Source organism: Coturnix japonica, chromosome 3 (genome assembly GCF_054131305.1).
Source record: "Coturnix japonica strain WE chromosome 3, WE-NBRP24, whole genome shotgun sequence".
Taxonomy (NCBI): Eukaryota; Metazoa; Chordata; class Aves; order Galliformes; family Phasianidae; genus Coturnix; species Coturnix japonica.
In genome coordinates, this window is record NC_140665.1 from 4407170 (window position 1) to 4427730 (window position 20561).

A 20561-nucleotide genomic window follows, 5' to 3' on the forward strand; every position below is an offset into this window, starting at 1 on the left:
GGATGCTGGCTTTGCACAGGACTGCTAGCGAGAAGCTCTATCTCTTCACGTTACCCAAAATGAATCGAGTTTGACCCCCTATGGTCCTTTTGGTAAGGTCTTACACATGTAAGTCAGAATTTAGCTGCCTGCTGTTTCTGGAAGCATAGAAAATACACTCTATTAGAGCTCTAATACAGATCATCTGGCATGATTTTGTTTTGAATTTGTATTTTGAGGATACGGTGTTTATGTATATTTTACCTATTTAGAAAAACACTGAGGTGGAAGCTGAGAGGTGCCCCGTGATCTGGCCGTCTCATCACATCGACAAAAAATCCCTGAGAAATGAAGCTACAGACATCTCAAAAATAAACGCGCAGCTCTCCACGTTGCTTTGCTTCTCTAATGCTTAAAAATATTCTCCCAACTCTTAACCGCTTCGTGCTTTGTAATAAAAGCTTGAAATTTGTCAGCAGCTGTTCTGGCACTAGATAAATGCCTTTTGGTACTTCATAAAAAGTTACCTAAAGTTGGTCAACTTATAAGCCGTTAGGGAATATAATAAAATCAGTTCACACCTAATCAGGAAATATTTCTTTGACTTTAGCAGCTAAATTCTCTCCTGCCTGCCTTCTCCAGCGGGTTGGCTTCTGCCTGAAGTTGCAGATACAAAGCAGGGCTTCCCTTAGATTTTCTTCCTCAGCTGCCAGGCTGGGAAGTGACAAAAGGAAAATGTCTCCTGTGATCGAGGGTCTCCGCCTCACCATTCCCATCACACTGCCTACATACATTTCCACCACTCCACCAGTGAAAACGAGCCCCATAAATAACAGTCACTTTCTCTGCATAATCCTGATTTATTCCCAGAGAGAGTCTATCTGGCACTCTGGATCCAAAGAGTGTGGAAGAAATATTATGACTCCAAGAGAGGACCACTGAGCAGGGTAGGCTAAATTAACTTTGCCATGTTGGCAAAGGAATTACACTTGATATAATTTTTGGCATTTGACTCTAAGAAAAGGTTAAAATGGTATAAAAAAGCTACATAATGGTGTGACTGCACATCTTCATAAGAATATTTGCCGAACTTCATTAGACAGTGCGGTCTATTTAAAAACAATACAACAAAAAACCACACCACCATCACTGTTCTGCTCTCAGCTTTCTAAGTTCTCCCTCACTAAACCCTGCTCCTATTTCAGTATTAAAGTTTCCACCAACTTCAGTGGCAGAGGACTGAAGTCATTCTGAAAACACCATTGGCGACACAATGAAGGGTTGCAGAGTTAGAAATGCTACAAATAGAGCATCTCTACCCATGTAGGTAGTGCCAATCCAGTGCTATTCAGCTTATGTTGCCATGCTGCAAATATACTGCAGGACGATGAAAAATGTTTGATATAAGGAAATGGGTTAAATGAGGTAATTTTGTCACTCTGTGTTCCCAAACCAAACAAGGGGATGCTCAGCCCAGCCCAGTGCTTCACAAATCATCATTTATTTTACCTTGAATCAGTAGTAAATAAAATTTGATGCAACAAATATCTCAGAATGCACAACTTCTCAAATTAATTTGAGGAAGTTCTTGTATGCTTACTAAAATAATTTAAGCTGTCTTAAAATGTCTACGTGTTTATGTTCTAGTTCATAAAGAAATGGCTATTAATAGCAAACAAATAAACTAAAAAATCCAAAGACAGCGGAATGCAGGCACACATCTCTAATCTCTAGCCATCAAAGTCGGAGAAATAGTACAAACCCTTTTCAGAACAGATGCAATGGAATTAATACACTAATAGCTGTATGCAGTAATGCAGGACAGAAAGGGTTAAGGTCTAAATGCTTGCAGGGTTGTGTTCCTAAAAAAATTAAAAGACAAGGCTCTAAGTTCTCTTGAAAAGCAAAACAGAAATTGTTCTATTAAAATAAATAACTTTGTCGATGAGTTCGCCACGTTTCAGAAAATCCAATCCAGCGATTCCAAGCGGTTTTCCTAAGTCTTTCAGGAAAGAATTTCACGAATGGCCTTCATAGAAATGAAAGAGAACAACGCTGCCCCAACCACACGACCCACTGTTCTCATTCCGTCTTTAAGCAGTGGGTTCTCCTCTTTGTAAGAACAGGAACAGTTAAACAAAAAACAAATGGAATGAGCATTGGGCTGTGTTTACCTCTTGCATTCTGGCACTGCATAACAACATGCCCACATATGCAGACACTCACAGCCATAGGCTCAATGGAAGGTCACCAAGGTTTGCTACTCTCCATCCTCTCCCTGTTGCCCAGCTCACAGTGCATTTCTTTGCCCTTTGGCCGCAAGAATGATTGATGACTGCTGATGATTTGAGATTTTTAAGCCTGCACAGACAGCATATACTAGAAGGCTGGAGTTTGTTTCCTTGAGTCCCGCTTGTTTTGTTAAATTTATTTGACACTTGTTTCATTAATACGGTTCTTCCTACAAAAGCTACTTAATCTCCACTTTGAGTGAGGGGCAAGGAGAGAAGGAAAATCTGACACGAAAATGCTTCAGAAATATTATATAAAATAGTCAAATAGACTCGGAAAATTACTGTCAGAAATAGTTATAGAGATTTTGATGTCCATTTTTATGTGTCTAACAACATTATTTTTATTCAAAAAGGAAAAGGGATTTTTTTAATCTTTCCCCCCCACCAATAGTAAATTATTAGGAAATAATGATTAAACCTGCTGCTGTTGTTCTAAGTATTATGACATCTCTATGCTCCACATACTAACTAAGACTACATTACAGGTGCAAAAAAACCAGAATCATTTTTTTGGTGCGGCTTCACCTGGAATTAAGACAAAGCTGTCTTTGGACCAAGAAGCAAGTATGACCTCATTATTTCCTAGCGCTAGGAACTGCTAGCCAACTTCCAGTGTCAGCCACACCTATGTCAACTCATGCAATTCAAATTAAGCGAATTTAGTTATTCCAGATTTACATGACTAGAACTAAGAGGAGAAGATGGTCTTTCAACGACTTTTGCAGGCTTCATTGGAACTTGGATTTGTCATGTTTACAGGAATCTGATGTTTTCACAGCTAAAGGAAAGGAACAAGGAGGAACAAAAGGTATGTCGAAGTTATGCTTCAAATATGTGGCACTGGTGTTTTTAGCCCTATTTAAAAAATAATAATATAAGCTACGTCAGGGAACAACAAACAGAATTAATAGTCTCATGGCATTCAAGTCCTGGGCCAGCAGAAAAAACTATCAGGAGTCCAAATATCACCTTGAAGGATCGCCTGAAACTCTCCAAGATGTGAATCCCACGAGACAGAGGGGACATAGGCATGATTTCAATGTACACAACCCTCAGGAAGACAACACCAGGCATATTCCAGGGCACATAAACCAATTTCATTGGTTAGACTGCGAAAGATCAGAGATGATAAAAGTGATCTTGTTTGCTCCTCAAAGAATCCGGAAGGTTTTTGGTTTGTTTTTATTATTATTATTTTTATTGGAAGTTTCTTTAGAAAAAAAACAAAAACAAAACAAAACAAAAAAAAAAACAACAACAAAAAAATCAGATTTTCTTTAGAAAAGTGCAAACTTCTAATGATCTGAGGATAGACCAGAATAAGTGATTTAGTGTCACGCTACAAGTCTTTAACCTTTGTGATTCTTTAAAAGAGAGGGAACAAAAAAATTCCCCAGGAGTGGTATCTCCCAGAGTTATATCTATGGCAGCTCCTGCTTGACTGGAACCCAGACAAGAAGCGACATGCAAAAATGACAAAGCAAAAATGAAAACCAAACACGCAAACGCGCTCTTTGCTAAGAGAAGTTTCTCGAGGGAAGTTTTCCCTGCAGATTAAATTCAGCACTTGGAGAAGTTTCAGCCTGTATCTTAAACAAGTATTTTCAACCTTCATTTGCTCAGCTTGCCACTTGGGAGAGCAGGATGCATCCTTAAAGGAGGAAACAGACTAGGAGACAAGTTATGCATACAATTAGCTTGCTAAGAATAAATGTTGGCTTGTCCACAGGACCCACACAATATACTATTTAAGTCTTTTGGATGGAGGTGAATTCCATGCCTAGTGAGTTTATTCCCTGCACTGAGTACTGCAGCCATATCAAATACAATTAGCTTCACTGTAACTCAGTGGAACTCATTACGACCAGATATCACTGAGGCCAAGGTCTTGGCTGGAATCAAACAATAACGGGAGATTTATATGGTTATGGAGACCATCTATAGTTACATTAGACAGGATTTAAAAAAACCACACACATTTTAAAGAACGTAAATCTCCAGGTTTTAAGGCACAAGCCAACTTTTCTCTGTGAAGTTGGGAAGAAACTTTTTGTTCTAGGTAAGTTATTCTGTAATAGCAGTGGGGAGGGCTCTTTCCCATCTCTACATGTGCCAAAGTACCTAACTGAACCAATTATGACAATGCAGCACACCTCTGCAAAGAAATGGACATCTCACACAGCCTGAACTGCCCAGCAGATGCACTTCATTCTCCTTCTGCTACAGGATGGACCCTACACAATGGGATTTTACCTCACCCAGAAGAATGCAAGTTAAATCCCACGTGTCTCTACTGAACCTACAATACCTCTGGGTTCAAACAGCTCCCTTTTATGATCATTATTAAAAATAAATGTAAGAGGCAAGAAGGAGAGGAGAATGAGGGTAAGAAGAGGGGTTACATGCCAATAGGACTTCTTGGTGAACTGTGCCATGGGTAAATGTGCTCTTATAAAACTGTGAGGATGCCAAAAGGAAGGACAGACACAATGGGGTCTCTCTGATAAATCCATGCCTGGGTTTTGCCTCAGCAACTGGTGGGAGAGCATGGCCTGACTCTTTCTGCAGTCAATATGTGTGCAGGTGTGCTAAAGCGAGAGATCTCGGCTGCATGACACTAGTGACACAACCATAAAAAAAGAGAGAGAGAGAGAGAGAAAAAGGAGAGGAAAAATCAATAATAGCTGGACATTCATTTAAACAAATGCATCATCCCATAAACAGTGCAGCAGCTTTCAAATGTAAACAAGAAAAGGTGAACTTTGTTCACATTATGTCTCCAGCTGTTTTGTGTTTCAAGACTGTGCGCTACAGCTGGGCTGATGAGCTCTGAATCCTGGGAAAAGGGGAAATATTTAACCTAACTTAAACAGAAAGAAGCAAGCCTCAATGGTGAGAGATAACAGGTGGGAGTCGTGCTCTGCTGCTGTGCCTGGAGGGTAAAATCTGGCATGCAGAGGTAGCTTCAGAACAAAAGTCATCACAGCTGCTGTTTGCTGCTCTCCTCAAGTCCTTCCCTATTTATTCAGCATCACTGACAGCACCCTAGCAACATTAGTTTAAGTCACCGTCAATTGTTATAAAATTAGCTCACGGTCCTGAAGCCAGGGCAAGATGTGGGTGACATTACCTGTATGTCTGTGTAGAGAATACATGACTGAAATGTGTGCAAGTCTTCCCTCTTCTAGCTGGCATATTGCTGCAGTGAAACCCGGGTTAGTTATTTCTAGTCCTTAAATAAAAAAGTCACAAAGAACACAGAATTTTACGAGCTACCCCCTTCCAAACTTGCAGGACGATAGTATTAATACGAATCATCTTGAGATTTCTTTGCACAAAGGAAAAACTGATGCAGAGCCTCTGCCTTTTGGTAGCCTCTCGTTGCTACTTTCTCTAGCTTGCTTTAAAGTCAAGATTGTAGTGGGGCTGTGGATCTGGATCTTGAGCTTCTTGCTGAGGCTCTGAAGTCAGCTCTATCAGCTGAGTTACAAGGTGGTGCTCAGCTCAGGCCCTCCCTAATGCAGGAATAGCATTTTCAGCTACCACACCATCATAAATGCAAGCCTTAATCCACGGCAGTTCCAAGACTCTTGCTGTTATGGATTTGTAACTGCCAAAGGGAATATGACAACTACCTGAACAAAAAAAAACAGTGTTTCAACTATCACAGCTCCAATTTAGCCTTGAACCTGTTATCGCGAGCCTCTCCTTTCTTAATTTTCAACAATAACAACAACAAAAACCCCCTATTAAATGTCAAACGCATTCCCTCGACTGAGAAAGAAAAAGCAACAGCTCAAATCTCGCCTCCTTTTGAGCTGCTGGCGAGAATCCAAGCAGAATTTAAAAAAAAAAATAATTAAAAAAATAATAAATGGGCAGCAATGGGCTCTTTTTAGTATGCAACGTTCAGCTGGATTCATCTTTTTTTTTCCTGGGGCCCTCTTAGGACCACCAGTACAGATGCAGATGCCAGTTATTTAGCAACAAAGAGGGACGAACAACAAAGAAAATGAGTAAAATGGCAACTCGAGTGGCATATTCCAATTGCCTCATATATTGCTGCTGCTGAATAGCTGACACAATTGACTCACCTTACTGCACGTGTAAAGCAAATCATGAAGAGAGAGCTTCCAAAAGCAGGTCTGCAAGGGTACTTTTGTACCTTGGCACTATTAAAGACTGCAGAAGAGGATGAAGTTACAGCCTAGATGGGAATACTGCACAAAATCCAATTCCTCTTGTATTGATCCTTACAGGGGACACAAGCAGCAGACAGCTATACACGTGGATTCCAGCAGAAGGGACTATGGTTTTAAAGATACAAACAAAAGATCAAGACACAAAAGCACCTTCAAAAATTCACATTGGTTTCCTTCTGCTGATCCTCTCCAACCCCTGCAGATGGAGGGGAATCTACAGGCCCTACCCCCAAGCTCCTGGGGCAAGAGAGGTTAAAAAGCATGAATCTGCCTGCCCTGTGTGTGCGGAAGAGCTGGCAGGATCCCATGCACAGACATCACTTCTCCAGTCTTATGGGAAAAGAGCAGTGCCTGCTGAATACGGGCACTCCTTAATCTCCTTCATAAAGGTCTTCCCCTCAGAAATGTTGCTCAAGCTGCTGCTGAAAACCCCAGCTGGGATCTGAGCTTTACCGGACAAGATATTCATTGTTCAATTTATGGCTTGACTGTACTTGTAAAAATGCATTTCACTTCAGCATCAGACGAGCTGGATGAAGGGAAGCAAGGGAAGAGTTCATCAGAGGCTTTCTTTCTTTATTTGATTTGCTTTCTGAATGACTGAAATGAAGATGTTTTTTCTAGAGCAGTGATGGGTAAACACGCTTGCTTTTCCCCGCATGCCACATTTTCACTGGTTGGATTTACAGATCCTAACAGTTGCTGTTTGTGAAGGAGATAGAAAGGCACACACAGACTCAGAGATGAGAAGAAAGGAGAAAAGTTTTCTACCTGCCAGGAGGCAAAATCTGCTCAGAGCTGCACTCATGTAAACCTGCAGTAACCTAATGCCATCAATCGAGATACCCTAGTGAAAACAAGCACACGATTCAATACACAAATAAAATAAATCCCTAAAGAAAAAGAAAAAGGAGACTGAAATCCCATGAGCAGAAGAAAACCTACAGTTACATTCACTGTAACAGCAGATCTCAGTGACAGAACAGTTTGGCAGCACAGACGTACTGCAAGCACCAAGCGATGCTGCAGGACGACGCATCAGTTTGATCAGCATGTGTTTTATTTCAACTCTGAGCACCAAGACTGTCACGAAACAAGGAGAGGCAGGCGCTGCCCAGATGATGGACATCTCTAATGAGGCTTGGTCACTCTGTGTGAAACAGTCAACCTCAACAACCTCCAACACACAATCTCATGTGTTATCATTCATCTTATAATGCAGCTATTCTTCCACGAGTATGCTTGTGAGTGTATTTTAAAAGCAAAGCAGAATTTACCATAGAGATGCAAAGAAGCGACCCTAAAGGAGTTAGTTTTGAGTCTCTCTAAAGTATGTTCAAAGTAACCAGTCTCCCATATAACCTGAAATCAAAGAATGAAAACCTGCCAGAAAGGATATTAAGACTCTCTTGATTGTGAAGGCTCATAAAATAAATGTGTTGGTTGTTATGGATTAAAGTGTGGAGCAAAAAGATGAAGGAACACCTAGCATCTGGAGTCTATATTGTAGTCTCTACATTCCTAATAGATCTGTGTCAAAAAAGAAAAAAAGAAAAGAAAAAGAAATATATATATATACACACACACTGAGATTAATAGACTAAAATGAAAACATATCCATTCAAGAACAGAAAAATGTTAAGACAAAAGTACCACAATCCTCAGGATTTAAGCACTTCCAAAACTCACAGGACTGCCACTCCTCTATGAATTTCATCAATTTCTAACCTTAGGATTAATTGGAATGTTTAACATGCTTCAATTTTCTTGCAAATTCCAGGCTATAGGAAATCAACACAAATTTTGATCCCTGCAACGACTGCCTATGGCAGTGTTTACATACAAAATCCCTATTGCCTCCCTAGATCATTTAGGAATTGAAATGTATCGGAAGTTTAGTAGGAAAAACTTTCCAAATTGATCTAAAACCTCCTTAAAGGTTTCACTACACCTTTGACAAGGATCAGAATACAAGTGGAAATTAACTCACGTAAACACTTGCAGATGTTCCACCATATTCCTACTGTCTCTGAAGGAGAATAAGATATTCTGTATTCAGCAACACCACAAAGCCCTGCTACATAGCTATCGCCCACCATCAATAAGTGAATTCTTTGCATAACAAATTCTTTTATTTCACTACTACCCTTGTCAGCATTGCACTTCAGCCTGTTCATACAACTCTAATAGGCTAGCAGGGACTACTAGTGAGCACCTAAATTCCTAAGGGCCACATTTTGTTACCTTGCACCCAACATGAGTGAAAGGTCTTATTAATCAAAACCTGAATGAGTACCTTCATGTTCCTTTTGCATGGTTTTTCCCATATAAGTGAAAGGCAATGATGTGGTGATGGCTTCTCAAATTCTCAGCTTGGTAGACAGGATAATCTCTGTTGAAAGAGACTGATGGATTTGAATATTTTTCTTCCCAACTTTAACAGAAAGGCAAGGAACTGTTTGCTGCTTCCCTCCTCACTGCTCACAAAGAAAAGGAGAAGCTCCTCCTATGCTACCTAAAGAAGTGTCTGTCAAGGACCAGAAACAAAAAGCCAGCAGCAAAACAATGCTGCTCCAAAACGGATGCAACCTAACCCCGCCTTGCCCAGAAAACTTCCATACACCAAAGATGAGGACAACAGCCTCCCAGACAGACAGCAGAGCAAAAGGCACCTTTCCTATAACACAGAGACACCGAGGAGCAGAGGGGAAGAGTTCAGGCATAGGTAGCCAGAGAGGGATGTCAAACAAGGGACAATGAAGTGAGTGCCACAGATGCACAGCTGCCTTCCATTAACATCTCCAGGCTTGAGCTAACTGTGGGTTTCATTAGAAGATGAGCCACACCTGGCTCCTAATGAATTCTGATTGCCAGCTCCACTTTTTATGAGGTTGGGGCTTCTTTTCCAAACAACTTTTACTTGCAGCAGTTAAGGATTTGTATTTATATTTTAACATTATTTTCCCCTCTAGAGCCCCTCACAACAATTTTTTTACGCACTAAGAAAGCACTCAGATTGTATGTGTTCAGGACAAGAGCTGTGGCTTAGAAAATCTCATTTCTGTTTTTCATAACTATACATTTTACTTAATCACTTTCTTATAGTTTATTTTTATTACATTTTTCTTCAAAACTCATTGGAAATCAAGGAGTACAGCAGCATTTCTGTCCTTCCATCTACTAGAAAGACAGAATCTGCCAGAAACTGTAGGTAATTGGTGTAGTGCTGTTTCAACCATTTACAGAATGCGTTCCCCCTACCTTCAAAATAGCTCAAAGGCAAATGGGAGTGCAATTAATTGATCTCCTATGATACTGGTACACACGGATTGATAAACTCCACGAGGTAATTTCAGCAGGAACGACCACGAATTTCAAGTACTTTAAGTTTTCCAAAAGCCTCTTCATTTTGAAAATCTTTTTTCTTTCATGTAAATTTTGCTTCTTCCCCTGTTCTCTTTTTCTGTGACATGTCCTTTGTAAAAGGACTTGCTTAGTTCCAAAGACAGGTCTACTCACATCACAAAACGCTAGAAACTTGCTTGCATTTCTTTTTGTCTCAAGTCTATCCCAAATGTCCCAGTAAGACAGAGAAGCAATACAGCTGAAGAACGTGCCCCGTTCTGTAACAGTTCATGTCATCCATTTAACCCCATCCTGACAAATTCACCACATTTATTTTTTGAGGCGATTGAAGAAAGGCGGGATGAACTTCTGACATCATAAACATTGCTGGTAAAATGCTATGCAACACAGGGGTGAATGTGTAATTTCTTTAGCTAAACCAAAAGCTGCCTTTAGAACAACAGACTGCCTTCCACGTGCAGCATTAATTTTAACAGCAACCTGCATTGAGCTTATAGCTTCAAGTACATATAAATACCATTAAAATTCTTTTCCTCTTGGACATATCTTCTGTTTACGCATTTGTCCTTGTCTTCTGCTTAGTTCATCCCCTCCTACTTTCACCAGGCATCTTGTTCCTAGTGCATGCCTCATATCTAAGGGTGTATGAGTCATTAGACTTTCAGACCTTAGATTCTCAAGAGGCTATGAAGCACCGAGAAAAAGAAAAAACAAAACACAATTGCCTCTTTTGTTACTAAAAGATGCAGTGAATTGCCTCAGTATAGTGGAGGAAAAAAAAAGTCTCCTCCATCAAACCGATAGCGGCTCTTGGAAATGAATGTTTGGAAACTCCTGAGAAATTCTATGCTCGCTTTCTGAAAGCAGCTTACGATGCCAGCAGTTCCTAGAGATGAGAGGACGCACTCTACGTTTAACCAAGTCATCTACCCTGCGCTTAACTCAGTAACTGCTCCCTTGAAACTCCTGAAATATGGTGACATTGTTATCAAGCGTTAGCAACGATAATGAAAACAAGGCTGCCATTTTGTATGGACTGATCAGGAAGAGGCCTGCATTATACATAAAGCTGCTTATACCTACTATAAAGGATAATTTTGCTGTATTAACTCCATAAATTTGATAGAGCCAGCAAGGTTTCCACTGCATAATAGCTTAATTTTTCATTCTAATAATAACTGGCTGCCAGTTGAAATGAATGGGAGCAAAAACAAACATTTCTGTTCCATGACATGATCCATGACAGATGTACAGTTTAGGAGGCCCTGGGGCAGGGTATTCCAAGCCTCTCCTCCCTTCACCCAACAGCGGTAAAAGCATTAACACCAAGAAAAGAGAGTGAACTGTAAAGGAACTCCTAGGAAAATGACCCAGCTATCCTCTACTTAATCCACAGTTGGCAATATGCCTGATTTAAGACTATGCTAAGCATCCCAGATTTTCTAAAGTGCTTGCAGACGGTGTGTACAGTATAACGTACGCCTGTAAACTACAGAGTATGAAACATCCCTCTCTCGATACCCCACAAAGATTTAGTGGTGCTTTTTGCTTTGACTTCTGCTCACTCTATTTATGTTGAGAAAACCTCTTCCCCTTGGAATATATAAAGAGGATTAATAACTTGATTATTACTGTTTATTATTACAATTTCATGTAAAGCAACAGAAAAAAAAAACATGCATCCCTTTCCTTAAAAAAGGAAAAAAAGACGAAGAAGAAAAAGCTCACATGCTTGAATCTTGACAAATTTCAGAGAAAATGGGGCTGCATAGTTTAGTGCCAATGAGTTACTCAGGCTTTATGTGAGTATTGATTTATCTGCTAAATGAAAATGAATAGCCACCACATCTACTACATTGTTTTGCTGCCTCTGCAAGACAGAGCACCTTCCTTAAAAGTAACCCTAAGTAGTTTTAAAAGGTGAGTTGACAATGATGCCTTTGAGTGGGAGAATTCCACTCTTAAGGGTTAGATATTTGTAATCCTACATTTGAAAATCTGCCCTCAGGGACAGAATTTTTTTTCACATTTATAGTAGTTGTAATGTGCTTCATATGTCTCTTTATTTTAGTGAAAACATTAATAGCCATTGAGAAAAGTGTGAAAATGAAAAATCTTGCATAAAGCAGACAAGTTTCTGATGGCTGTTGGTGAGGACAGGACAAAGATAAGATTCAGGGAGGGGCGGGGCACTCGCCCTCACTAAATGTTTAGCATTTGAAACCTTTCAGTGGGTCATTCATATTGAGTTGGACTGCAAAATTCTCTACTGGCTTAAAGTGTCCATTACAGTAATTATGGTATTGTCTGAAAGGTTATCTAATTTGATATTAAAAACAAAACAAAAACAAACTGTAAAAACTCTGTGAGGTCAACAAAAGATGATAATGAAAACTCAAAATCACCCTATGAAAGATATGCTCAGAATCAAAAACTGCACATGATGAATGAAAACTGGTAAATGGCAGCACAGCCTTCTGAAGCTATCTTCTGCAAAACATGAGTTGTTGCAACTCAGACAAGAGCAGGCCATTGATGGCTGCCTAAAGCTTATCTTCAGATTTTACTCATCATTTCTGAGCATCTGAATGTTACCAAGGGATCCCGACTCGTCATGTACCAGCCATCTGTATTGGTTTTCCTGCCCTCATCCAGACCCAAGCAGAAGCATAAAGCTAACTACTGCCTGAACAGAGGAGATTTCTCCCTCAGCAGGCTCACATGAGCTCAATGTGACACATATAGCCAGGTCTTCAACCTATGAAAATCTACTCTGGACGTTTTAGACTCTGATTTGTCGCACAGACTCTGGGGAATTACAGGAATCATGGGATACTGCTGAATAGCACTGCAGACAGACACTGTTGAAGTTTCATGGACATTAAAAAACACAAAAGTGAACTGAAATTCCTGAAGTGAGAAATAAAAAGGAAGATAGACAGAAACCTGAGACTAGTACTCTGAATGTCTGCGTACCTTCTTAAAAGGTCTTTTTGTAGCTGGAAGTAAAAAGATGATTATTTCAACAGTATGTGAAGAGCGCACAGAAAAGAGCTCATGCCTCTGATTTCCATGGTGAGAACAGCATATTATGGAAAATGCAAAACAAATAATACTATATATGAAGAATGCAATCTTACCCTCAGTACTTCAGCATTTTGCCACCGAGGTCATGTCAGAGTGCACCTTAAAGAAGTTTTCACATCTTGTCAGTTGGCCATGGTTAGAGAAATGTTCGCCTCACTACTCCACAATAACTGCTGAGTCAATTTTTATGATCACTATGTTCATCAAAGTATATAGGACTATACGTGGAGGTCTTCCTTCCAGTGAAGACCAACCAGGGGTGTATGCCAACTATAAGCCACAATAAGAAGCTTTGGAAACATGATGATACATGGTATGCTTAATGTTGTCAAAGTGAGATTCGGACTGAGTAGGTCTTACTTGTTCCACAATGATACCCCCTTAATGCAAAGAAAAGTACAAAGCAAGATGAAATAGAAGGCAAAGAGGAAATCCCAACTTTCTTTTGCTATTGTGCTTTTGAGCATGCTACCTCGGTTCTATTTTTTACCATAGCTTGTATGAGACTCTGCTGCTGAGAAGGTCAGTTCAGATTAAAACAGAACTCCTAAACAAAAATCCAATTCAAAGGATGATTTAGTGTTCAAAGGAAAGGTATGTGTTTGAACACCTCACTCTTAACACTTCCCTTTGATTCCTCTAAAACAGGCAAGCATGGAATTATGGAAACACATTCGTTTCTGTATTAAGAGTCAAGTAGATACTACTGCTGCTTTCAGAAAGCCAGTCTTCAGGCTCGGATTGGCATTGTTTGCTTCTTTGTTTTTCATTCTCCCTTCATGTACCCTCTATAAAAAAAGCTTAGTTTTGTCCCCTCTTCAAAAAAAACCATCAAACTATGATACTAACATCACATATTCCCAGCGCATATGTTAGGCAGGAACAAAGTAAATCCCCTTTTTAGTTATTGCTGCAGAACATCCATTGTGAAACTTCAGTAGCATTGACCTCAGATTGGTGCTCTTGTTTTGTCTTTGAAAAACAAACAAGCAAGCAAACAAAAAAGGTCTTTTCCTATTTTAATCGTATGCGTAAGTGCATGAATGCTAAAGTAATATTCATATTCTGTCAGGCAATTCCATACGCCAGCTTTTTTTTTTTTTCTTTGTGCATATATATATATATACACAACAATCTCAGGTAGCAAACGTTGTGAAGCCAAATTACACATTGCATACATTTGCATATGTGTTTGCATACAAGTATTTTTCCCCAAGCCATTCAGTCCTCTCTGCAAGCTAGATCTGCAAGAGGAAAAATGAAAGCCAAAGTTTGTAAACCTCCCTGAAAACAATAGTAGTAATAAATGCAGAACAACCATAGGGCTTCATGCAGATCTCACCAGCTTTGATGGCCCTTTATGCACTACCGCTCTAATGCTAGAAAAAAATGACTTCTTGCTCATGTTGGTCACCCATTCGTTGCTTTATCATCTTACTCCTAACCGAGGAGTGGCAATAAGTGGGGAGTGTTGACGGGGCTCCTATTAGGAACCTCATTGCTCCTCCTTTCTCTCTTTCTTGAATTAAAAATGTTTAAATTATTTCAGTACGTCCTGAACCTCTTCAGCTTGCTGCTGTCCGTCTGACTCACTTCCAAATTGAAGTGCATATGTAAAAAAAATAATAAAATTGAATCAGTTCAATGATTTTAAATCACTCTTCAATGTGCAAAGTAATTTAAAATTACTGGAGTGCTTCCAGTTTTTATTAGTCCTTGAATTTGGAAGTGATCGAGGTTCTTCTGGGCACGTGCAGTGCACTCTGACTTAGAATTATTACATCCACCAACCAATCACACCACTTTGCCACAGAAACAGCTGAGGGAGACCATGGAACAACCTGAACAATCTGAACAATTTTAAAGAACCAAATGGGAGCTGCATAATTGCAGAAGGCATGAATCTGGAAAAACTCTCGTAGTTCCAAGGAAATCAAGACACGCTATAAAATGTTTGAACTGTTCTACATGCAGCTTGGACTCACTTTTTAATTGCTACAGCACTTTTGCATTTAATTACTTGCAATGTATCTAATTGCTCTAAATTTAGCAATTTCTCCAAAATCAATATGAGGACAGAATCAAAAAGAACTGACTTCCTCCTTAAATCTTTCAGGTGCTCAGTGACATGATTAATCTTTATGCACAAGACCAGCCTGTTTTAATTTAATGTGCCTCCTCACCTGTTCGAAGAGTCTCACTAAATGAATGCTGCTCTGTTCTTCACATGGGAGGAGTCCTACAGAAGAGAACTACTTACAGACCTAAGTATTAACAGTGCCAGTGAACTGCAAGACTTGTTATGGAGTTTATCTAGTATTTGAAACAACTAGCCACTGCCACTTCTCAACACTGCATTCAATTATGACAGCTTCACACCATCGGTCTCCATATTTTGGAGATAAATCAGTGAAAGAAGTAGTCTTTTAAGCTGAACTTGTTCCCATTCTCCACCATCCTAGCTGTAAAGAATAAATGGAAAGTAATTTAAAAAAATCCACAATAAATCAATATGACCCCATATGCCCAATAAATTTGCCTGCCTTGAAGGCAGTTTCTTAAGAGTATGTATTTTTATACACCTGGGGAAACCTTCTCGTTTCCTCATTGATGAAACTTCACAGAAGTGAAATCATGGACATGTGAAATGAGACCTCCACCCTCACTCCCTTCTGCATATTGTTCACAAAACAATAACAACAAAACACCACCATCATACATACCCCGTGAATATCATAGAGCACAAAATACAACTCAAGTTTATGGGAAGGAGATTCGCTCCACAGGGAAGGGGACTGCAATTCCAAATAGGCCTGTTTGCTGCAAAACTTATGTGCAGAGAGATGGAGAGGTTTAAGATCAATTACCTGAAACCAGGTGCTGAGCAGATGGGAAAAACGATTCATCTAGTATGCATGCTTTTCTTGCACATCTCACCTGACTCTGAATGTCTCCATGGCAGATGCTGCACTGTGCATAAAAAACTAACATGTCACTGGCTTTGGCACAATGGTCTCCCATGCTGCCCCATTACTCCACTGCCACTGCGAAGATGAACTACCTCTTGGTCACATCACTCTTCCATACACTTTGTAAGAGCAATTCAGCTTTAAAAAGGACTTCTGTCCTTTTTAGGCAGTGCTTAGAGGTGTTTGGAGAACTACCTGGACATGAAGTGTTAATGAAGGCCCTTTATCACAATGCTCTGTAGGCAACCAGTTCATCCCTCTCCAAACAAAACTTAGGAGCAAGACGTCAGATTTGTAGACGCATTTCTTGGCTGCGTTGAGCACACGTTGAAACACGCTTCCCAGTGGCTGCAGACAGCTGGCTTTGAGAGTGAAAAGAAGGCAAAGCCATGCCCTTATTCCTAGTGGGCTCTTGGGATCCTTCTCTCCCAACTAAACATCTGCCTAAGAGATGGCCAGAAGGTAGCTCAGAAGCTGCTTTTAAGAGTAAACAACTCAGTGTCAAAACTCTTAGCATCAGCACTCTGTGAAGAAAAGGGAGGATTTACTGTGTCGTATGAATTTAATATTTGATACATCCATCCACAAATACCTGACTATATCCTGCCCTTGTAATGGGGATGGACTCAATGATCTAATAGATCTCTTCCATTTCTAGCTACTATTATCTTATTATTAAAAGTAATGAGCCTCTAATCTAACAACTGAACTAATCAATAAGAAACTGAGTTTGTTTTTCAAAATTGCTTTAATTTAAAAAATACTGCATGTCCGTTCCCTGCTTCCTGCTTTTGTCTGTGATAATAAAACTTTCAGTATGGCTAATGTAGTTTAGCTAAACAAATTAGAGAACTGCCCCATTTAGGGGGAACAGAAAGTTTCCATTAGCCATTCAGAGGTTCCTTGCCTGGTCAGCTAACAATTTTTGCAAACCAGACATCAGAAGATATATTATTTTACACTCACTATAATGCTGGACTATAATGCTCTGTTGTAAGCGTACACACAGAGTAAATGTGATCACAGTTTGCTGCTTTATATTAAACGAGTTTTTGTTTGTTTCTTTTTCCCAGTTTCTACAGCAATAGTTATATGTTACAAGCTCACAGAAAACAAGCTTGCCACTTTCTTTTGGTCCAGGCACTGGAATAATTTTCAAGGTATCTGGGTTCAAACGTTAGTCTTATTGCCTCATACGCCTTGATTGATTTTGGATAAATGATCACAACTGTCTCCCAGGGAAGTGAGGATGAAACCTCTCCTTTCCATGCTTTCTACCTTGCTGCACTGAGATAAGCTGCATGCTCTTTCAAGTAGACCTCATTGAAAGTACCACACACCTTTACAGTGCCAAGCTCAGCAGTTCATGACATTAATAGGAATTGTTAGGGATGGTATAGTACTAACAGAAATAGAAACGGATATATTAGTATGATATGCTAGTGATTCATAATAATAATTCCCAGATGCCACAAATGCTAGATTTGGCAATCAGATTAAATGTCTCAGCAATAAGGCTGGCCCGAATTTGCAAAAAGTTTGATGGAAAAAGAAGAGCTCAAGAGATTAAAGCAGCTGCTGCTGAGGGGAAGGGGTACTTTGAACTAATTTTTTTCTGACTCACTGGACCAGATTTCCCTACTGTTTATACAGTTTCAGTTGTCCAGGGAATGGTCATTATTTTGGACCCTTCTTTCCTGTGGAGGAATGCTAATACATGGTTGGTGAGCACTCAGAGCTCCCTTTCTGGTTTATTTACCTCCAGAAGGAATCCAAATCTTCCACCAAAATCATTATGAAGCAAACCAAAGTGAAGTAAGCAGGGAAAATCAAGTGCATTTGCTACTGCTGTTGATCTATATTCTCAAGACAGTTGTAGAGGAGAAAGGAGATAAATCCAAACCCTTGACAGCTTTTTGTCTCATTACCATGCTATGAATAATTGCCTTAGCTTCCAAGACCGAAAACAGGCTGCCTGATGTGCTACTTTGAAGGATAGTCACTGAAAAGTCTTCTGGCAGCAGATGGGAAGGCAAACAAGAAGTAAGCACAAAGATACTCTAGATCTAGATATTCTAGGTGCCCCAGTCATTGTCTTCGGATTTATTGGTTTCTCACAGAATCACAGAATGACCCATGTTGGAAGGGACCTCAAGGATCATGTAGTTCCAACCCCCCTGCCTGGCAGGGCCACCAAACATACACCTTTACTAGATCAGGTTGCCCAGAGCCCCGTCCAACCTGGTCTTGAACAACCTCCCTGAGCAGCCTGTTCCAGGACCTAACCACTCTCCTAGTAAAGAACTTCCCCCTAACATCCAACCTAAATCTTCCTTCTTTTAACTTAAAACCATTTCCCCTAGTCCTGCTATTATCAGCCTTTTCAAAGAGTTTGAAAGTTCCCTTCAAGTTTTGAAAGGCTGCAATGAAGTCACCCCACAACCTTCTCTTCTCCAGGCTGAACAAACCCAACTCCCTCAGCCTGTCCTCATAGGGGAGGTGCTCCAGCCCCCTGATCATCTTTGTGGCCCTCCTCTGGACCCTTTCCAGGGTCCACCCTTTCTCCCCTCAGAAGTTATCAATATTAATGAAATGCCCTCTCAGAGCAATGGATGATGGTCACAGTAGCAGTATTGACTTTCCCAAAGCTCTCAGTACAGCTGATTTCATTACATTGTACTGTGATTTCAGCATGGTAGTACAACGATGTAATTTCAGACAAATTATTGCTGCTTTTCTCATTGACGATCTTCTCAGTAACACACCAGTGCTCTCATTAAAGTCTTCTGTACCTGCGTACCTTTATTTTTAATTTGTAAGAGGACTCCTCTACCAGTGACATTTGACCATGTCGAGATTTGTATTTTCTCTACACCAAACGTAGCTACAACACCAAGACCAGAAGAATGCAATATCTGAGCTTAAGACAGAATTGCTTCTGACTAAACCTACATACAACCGAAGTAATACTTCTGAGAAGACTTGTAAAGAAACTAGACAAAACAACAGCGTCTCTGGCACGAGAGACTGTCAATGTGCTGGAAAGTCCTAGAGTCTGGATGAAACCTTTGAAATCCAGAACCAGCTAGGTAACGGAAGAGAGGAATTATGTACAAAACATGTCAGCCTTGCTAGAATTTGTTTTAAGTGCTTGAGGAAATTACTAATTCATGCCCTGCTGTTGCAGACTGAAATTTTTCCACAGAATTTCACTGCTTAAGAAAATAATAGTTTCCAGAACTTATCTGCCTAGATTCTTCTGGAAAATAAATTCATACTGTCTTCCAAACAATTCCACATAATAAACTTTGTCAAAAAGAAAGAAAAAGGGATACAATTTCACAGTGCTGTTTTGATGAAGTTATGGGTGGTGCAAGATCACAAATGCTCTTCTTTGATTAATTAACATCTAGCACTGCCGAATTATAAATACACAGTATGAATACATACAGCAAGAGACAAGCTGGCTGCTCAGGCTTGCCCCTTTCATAGATACAAAAACCATACCTTTATTGGAAAAAGGTCTAAAATGAAATAAAAGACCTCATAAACGATGCAGTCAGTTACAAAAACTTGTTTCTTGACCCAATGGTTTGCAAGCCCAAAGAGAAATACAACAATATTGACAGCCACAGAACTTCCAGGAATACTCTTAATTAAGACATACGGTATAGAGAAGGGTTAATGTTGTTTGAAAGTAAAAGCTCTCATTCCAATAACAAGACCTCTCTCTCTGCACTGCTGGGTCAGCATGGTAATTAAGAAAATTGCCTTTAGTGTGCTTGTTTGGTAATGCTATTATCATCTTTTTTCATCTTTTAACAAGAGTAAACTACTTGAAGATGTCCCCATTTACTCTTCTTGCTTCTAGTAACCCATGAACCCATCAAGTCCATACTATGCTAGCATTTAATGGCCTAAATGAGTTACTTTATCATCTGGTTCACCCTGAAGTCTTTTACATATTTTTCTTGACCTTTAACCTTCTGACTATTATTTTGACAGCTATCATTAATGTTGTGTCCTGGGCAACCACACACTGACTAAGATGGATGGCAAAACGGATAAGGAGTTGAAAGGAACACACACCCACTTTCATCTTTCTCCTGATTAAATCAAAACCATACAAAGCCAAATCATATGATGGGTCCCATGGAAGCAGTGTAGAATACCAGCAACCATTTTAGTAATTAAAGCAGAACAAAGAGTCTAAGGAGGGGGGGGGGAGGGAGGGAAACCACCAACCCACACCCTTATTGTAAAACAAATAAGCTATATAAATTGGACACCTAGAACTGTGTAAATCATCTAAGTTATGACTATTCTATGAACTTAGATGAATCAATAGGTGGTTGGAATGAAAATACTTTATAGTAGTCAGTGAAAGAAGTTTTGGCAGTAAATTCCAAGGAGAAAAACAAACAAACAAACAAACAAAAACAACAACCAACCAACCTACCAACCCACAACACAAAGAACATGCTTTTGTGGAAAGGATGTAGTTAGTTGGAATGAAAGTTTGATGCAACTTTCCGCTTTCCTAATAAGCTACCCCACTTCAAAGGCAAGCCTGGCCCCTTCTGATCACTTGCATGGAACACCATGGACTGTGGTCCTGCACAATTGTAAGGTCATCACAAATCATGCATCTTGAACAATTAAAC

The 20561-nt window shown here is 39.8% G+C and overlaps 1 protein-coding gene across 1 annotated transcript in view; it reads right to left on the reverse strand.

Moving 5' to 3' along the window:
• The window catches only part of LOC146761228 (uncharacterized), a 415444-nt gene that overhangs the window by 148603 nt on the left and 246280 nt on the right, over nt 1–20561 (reverse strand). The window lies entirely within an intron of this gene.